Source organism: Macrobrachium nipponense, chromosome 7, assembly GCF_015104395.2.
Source record: "Macrobrachium nipponense isolate FS-2020 chromosome 7, ASM1510439v2, whole genome shotgun sequence".
NCBI classification, from domain to species: domain Eukaryota; kingdom Metazoa; phylum Arthropoda; class Malacostraca; order Decapoda; family Palaemonidae; genus Macrobrachium; species Macrobrachium nipponense.
The window spans coordinates 11,663,213-11,669,212 of NC_061109.1; the positions used below are offsets into that span (position 1 = coordinate 11,663,213).

Sequence of the window (6,000 nt, forward strand, 5' to 3'; positions counted from 1 at the left end):
CTTAGCCAGGACATCTGCCCCTTGGTTAACAGTCGGTTATAGTTCAGTTGCTGAAGCTCAGTTGGGTTGTGCCAGCTCCCCCAAAAAGAGATACACAGCTTGTGGTATTTGATCAGTTCTGTAAGGAAATTATGAATAACATCAAAGATGTCCTTACCACAGAACAGCAATATGTATATAAGGGGCATGATGCATGATTCCGAAAAGGAAATCAAGTCAGTCATGTACACCCCATCCTGTAGCCAAAAAGTGAGAGTGGATACAAATGCTGCCAAAACAAGGTCAAATGTTAGAATTCCAACGGGAAAGAACAAAATTGTTGGTTTGCTGTACAAGACTTCAGATCAAAACATGGTAGGGGCTCCAATACTCACCCCTGGTGATACTGATAATCCTTGGTGAGACACCCCTTTGTGCACTCTCTCTCCTGGTGGTAAGTAATTAAGGAGAGAAAAACTATGATTAAAGTTGTACATGTAGAATTTAGTAACAGGGCAACTTTCTCTACTACAGAATGGTGTCTGGTACCACTGTCACTAGTCATTGGAGAAAGCTTTAGAAGACACCCTTTACCAGGTCAATGAAAAATGATTCTCTACTTCCATTTTGAGGAAGGCCCAAATTGCTCACCAAGTACCCCCAGCCTTTGGCCCCCCTCACTTTCAAAATTGTTAATCATTTGAAGACAGATTTTCAGAACTTTGTTGTGACTAAAAAATGAGAGACAATGACAGAATTAAAACCATTTGCCACAGTCATCCTAGTTTCGGAAAATTCCACCAAGGAATGGAAACACTACAGCTCCCTTTTGAAAAGAAAAAGCTTCCATTATATACAGCTATGTAGCAGTTTGGGACCTCTATGAGAAGAATCTTAGAGAGGACAGCTCCAGCAGAATTTCATGCTAGGATCCACCTTCTTGGTATTATAACCTCTACCACCTTGCTGAAAGTTGCCACCAAAAGGCTCCCAGAAGATTCCAGAACAGTTTTTGCTGTTGTGGCAAAAAGTATTATGAGAACCCTATGGGAAGCAATCTATAACTTTTTAGAGTGGCGCATAAAAGCGTGAAAGGAAACATTGGAAGGCTCCAACAAGTCACTTCCCATTGTAACTTCATTATTACATTCTATCCTCTTCTGTAAGGACCTGTTTTAGAAATCTGTTGTGGCTGAACTTACTGAGCAAGCCCACCAACAGAATGGAAAATGGGAATTCAGGAAACAAATAACCCAAAATTTCCCTTTGTCCAACCCAAAAGGGCTTGGTATGATGAAAAATCCTATAGGCCTTCAGTCACACCAAAAGTTTTCCTCAAAGACAGGTAGGTGGTTAGAAGGGACAGCTCCCTGCAAAGGGGCAACACCAACAATGACAGAAAATCATCTTTATAAGGTCTGAAGACCCTCCTATAAGGAAAAAAAGATAAGCAACACATGGAGTGCCTATCAAGGGCAAAGGCAGAGGAAGAGGCAGATACCAATAGGAACTGTATGGTCACGGGTTGACTTTGATGAGACCACAGGCAATGGAAGCCTTCTCCTTTGGGACACAGCATCATTTTCAAATGGGTTGGAGTGGAAACAGACCAATCCTTCCCCCTCCTTTAAAGGGGTTCTTCCAAAAACCAGACCCCTCTCTTGGAAGATTACATGCAGAAAGGCCCTGTTAAAGGAAGCCATAGAGAAACATGCGTAGATTTGCCACCAAGCACATATCTCCAGTTTCCCCTAAAAGTATTCCTCTGAATGAAGAGTGATCCTGGACCAATCAACATTGAACAAGCACATTGTTTGCCAAAAGTTTCAAAAAGTACCATTGCCTAAGTATGTCAGTCATTCCAAAAGGGACTTGTACAGTTTCTATAGATATGAAAGATACATACTGGCATGTACCTATCGCTGTTCCCTTCCGCCCATTCTTAGGTGCAAGACCAACCTCATCAAAAGATTCAAAAGTTGGGGAGATGCTTTGGCCTTGGACCTGGAAGGAATCTCTGGCAAAACAGGTCACCCTGACCCTGTCCTAGATTTTGAAGGTTTTGAGCAAGCTTTTTACCTTCAAAGGAACGGCTTACATAAAAGCCTCAAATTGTCCAAATAGGCATTGGTGTCTATTACTCTAACAATGGGCGAAGAGATCAATTCCACTACTGTCCGATGTTGTATCCCAGACAGTCAGGGGAAAGTGGTTTACGCATCCTTCTCTCTGAATTGAGACCTTCACCTGTGGATTTTTTAAACATCTGTGAAAAGTACCTAGTGTACAAATGAACCAAATTTACGAATATCATCTGTCTGACAATACTAGTCCGTATGGAAAATATGGTTAGATTATATCCATAGTTTGAGTCCAGTTGAGATGTAACTCTTGCTTCATGATTCTGGATTGAATCTAGTAGTATAGAAGTAGTCACTTCCTCTCTGCGGTCTTTTGCACTACAAAGACCTGCTCCCGAAAGGCTTTTGATTACTTGGTCCCTGAACAAGGTGCTAAGACTTCTATCAACCCCCTCAATTCAGCGGACCAAATGCAACCCCAACTCACATGCTACAAAAGGCGATCTTCTTGATTGAATCAGGAGTTCGTATTAGTGAACTGGGCTCTCTTAGACTGGGACAATACATCATTCAAACAGCTGACCATAAGTTATTATTTTTCCCTGACCCATCATTCCTGGTCATGAATGAGGATCCTTTTAGGAGGAAATCTATTCTGTTAAGAAAACTCTATTTAGCAGACAAAACGTTATGCTCAGTTTAGGCACTAAAGGTTTACCTAGAAGTCAAGGTTTACCTAGAAATCACTGCAAACATCCCAGAAGGTCCAATTTTTCTACACCCTAGTAAAAATAAACCACTCTCTCTATAAGGGCTAAGAATAATTTTAACGCCCCTTATTAAAAAGGCAAACCCTCACTCCTTTCCTAGGTCACATGATATTAGGAAAGGAAGTATGTTGTTGTCCTTCTTTAGAAATGTTTCTTTTGAAGAAGCCTCCAAATGCACAGGTTGGTCATCAAGGAGTATTCATAAAGCATTACTGCCATTAGCTCTAACAAATTCGACTACACCGTGTATCAGTAGGTGGTATGGTTAGTCCTGACCCCACAGGCCCTACAGCAGAAAACCAGGGGTCTTATTGATGGTGAGTCTGCTAACTATTGCTGGGAGAAGGGCGACAGTAATGTAACCAAAATCAGCATGCTTAGGTAAGCCACTGTAGAACTACATCCCAAAACCATAAGTTCGTGTATAGTTTCTTGTTCTTTGATACCAAAACCTGAAAAGCATTAGGAGTAAAGAAGGAGCTTGAAATTTGTGGCTTGACCTCAGACTAGGAATGTTTTTCTTTAAGGTGTTGATACTAGAAATTGAGAGCTTAAGCCTTTTTGTCACTTGTCAATTTCTTTGTAAAGGTCATTTAGGACAAAACAAGCGACTACACTATCAAAGAACAGGTTTTTATGTAGGAAAAACCTATTTTTGGTAGTCGCTGTTGAGTCTCCTAAGCCCTCCCACTTCCATGATGAAAAGGCATGGATTTGGGCTAGTGATCATCCTGCATTGACCAACAGAAAGTAGTTCTTCTTGGTCTCCACACGCGCCTGTTGCTGACACTATGGCTGACTGCACAAGCTCATTATTCACTTCTTCTAAGTAGGTTTTGCCAGTGAAAGAACCTGTGTATACAATCTCATTGTAACGATTCGGAAAAGTGCCCCTTTATTTTTGAGTCCATTATGTACTCCCTCAAGTGTTACAGTATTTATCACTACAACTGTGAGACTAACTGTAAGAGAATTATTTGAAATTAGTTTGGTCACCATGGAGCTCTGGTAAAGCATGGAAGGGTAACTCCTTGAGGACTCAACAGTGACTACCAAAAACTTTTTTTTTTCTTCATTTTAAAGTAAACTTGGAACTTGAGGTACTTATTAATAGATTACCTCACTGTTTGCGTGTGTCTTTGACTATTAACAGCCAGGTAGAATTCCCCATACAGGCAGTCCCCGGTTATTGGCGGGGGTTCTGTTCTCGGTGGGGCTGATAAAGGAAAACCACCATTAACCGAAACGCGGCGATTTATGACGCTTGTAGTGCTGATATCCAGGTAATGGTGCCAATAACCAGTTGATGGTGTCTGTTACGTATGTTATGGCGCCTAACCGGAACTCGGCAGGTTATGGTGCTAACCTGCCATAAAGTGCCATAAAACCGGATTACCATTAACCAAGTCCACCAAATAACCAACGACTGCTTGCTCTGGTTTTTTACAAACAGTATTGCTGATAATCATCAGTACTTTTATCTGGCTAGTACAGTTGGTAACTTGCTGGTCTCGTAATTCTTTGGGCCAGCGTTTGCCTCCTCATCAAGTCATCAAGGGGCAAATAGTGAAACTGTCCACTAGTGGTTACTGCCATGAGTAAATGCCATGGTAGGGGGCTTGGGATACCCGGCTGATGTCCGCCCAAGAGGCAATAACCTGGTAGAGGACTGAAACCTATAACTTTAACTTTTTTCTTATCTGATTATTCCATTGTTCATTATTTTATGATTATTTCCCATTATTTCACTTCTTACTGCGAATAGCGTGAGTTTTGGACCTTAGTATTTATGTTTTTATTTGTTGCTGGTTTCAATGTTCTGGATTGCTGTTTTCCCGGTTAGGAAGATCTAATTGTAAGTTCAGTGAAATCTTGCTTTTATGTATCCTTTTTATTGAGTCTTTGGTTGCACATCTGAGGTTGTTCTGCTCTAGTCTGATTATTTAAAGTACCTGATTTCTTTTGTTTTGCTGAGAACCTGATGAATATTGTGGTGAGACATTTTTTTTGTCAAAGGCTTTAGCCCATTGATTATGGCACAGCAAGAGGTTTATTGTCTCCGTAGGGGGTTAGCACCATCAGTACACCTTGTGCGGTGCAATGTATGCATTACTTAAGTGCTTTGCAGCATGCCTTCGGCCCTTAGCTGCAACCCCTTTCGTTCCTTATACTGTTCCTCTTTTCATATGCTCTTTCATCCATCTTACGTTCCACCCTCTCCTATCAACTGATTCATAGTGCAACTGCGGGGTTTTCCTCCTGTTAAACCTTTCATTCTTTTACTGTCAATTTCCGTGCTTGGACCTTGGCCTAAATTCTATGTTCAATCAGTCAATCAAGAGGTTTATTGTACAGCCATGCTCACTAGTGATGCTACAGTACTGCATATGATTTTGTTCAGCATTCCCTAACTGGCCACCTATCAAGCTGCATATTTCTTTTATTATGCAACAGTGCATTTATTTTATAAAGCAAGACTATGGTATGTGTCATAAGAATGACATCTATTGTATGTATCAAAACGATGAAAAAATATTACGTATAGCCAAATTTCGGATGAACAGTAACAAAATATTTCTAAAACTTTTCTTCACCCAGTGCCGATGTATTTGACAAAAAAAAAAAAAAAAAAAAAAAAAAATTGTCAAGCCAAGGTTCACGCTTTAAAAAAAATTCATAACACTGGTATTGCTGTCTATGCAACCATAAAATTTTAGATAGTCCTTTTTTATTTTTATGCCTCAATGCCAAAAAAAGTTAAATAAATATACACTATTACTGTAGTTACAATGTAGTCATATGAGTGGCGGCAATAATGTTAGCTGTGAGTTCACAAATTTGTCGACATTTGTGACATTGGCAACTGTTACATTGAATCTGAGAATTTTGAATACAAAAAGAATCATATTGCATCATGTATGAGCATGGCTGTTCTTATTGCACTCAGCCATTCATAAACTTTTCTTCTACAGGTCCTCTCCAACTCTTGACCCCCTGTTCCCTTTAGGGCTTTTGACCCCTACAATATATTCCTTTTGATTCCCAAAAGTCCCCTTGGTCTCCTCAGGTCCATTTCTCCTAGTGGAGGTGTCATCAGCGTAGATCCCTTCCACCCGAGTTTCTTTACAGGATAAGTTAAAGTAATGGGTTTATAATGAAACAAATAGAAT

At 40.3% G+C, this 6,000-nt stretch overlaps 1 protein-coding gene across 1 annotated transcript in view; it reads left to right on the forward strand.

Moving 5' to 3' along the window:
* LOC135217537 (serine/threonine-protein kinase atr-like) overlaps positions 1 to 6,000 on the forward strand; it is a 796,062-nt gene that overhangs the window by 789,604 nt on the left and 458 nt on the right.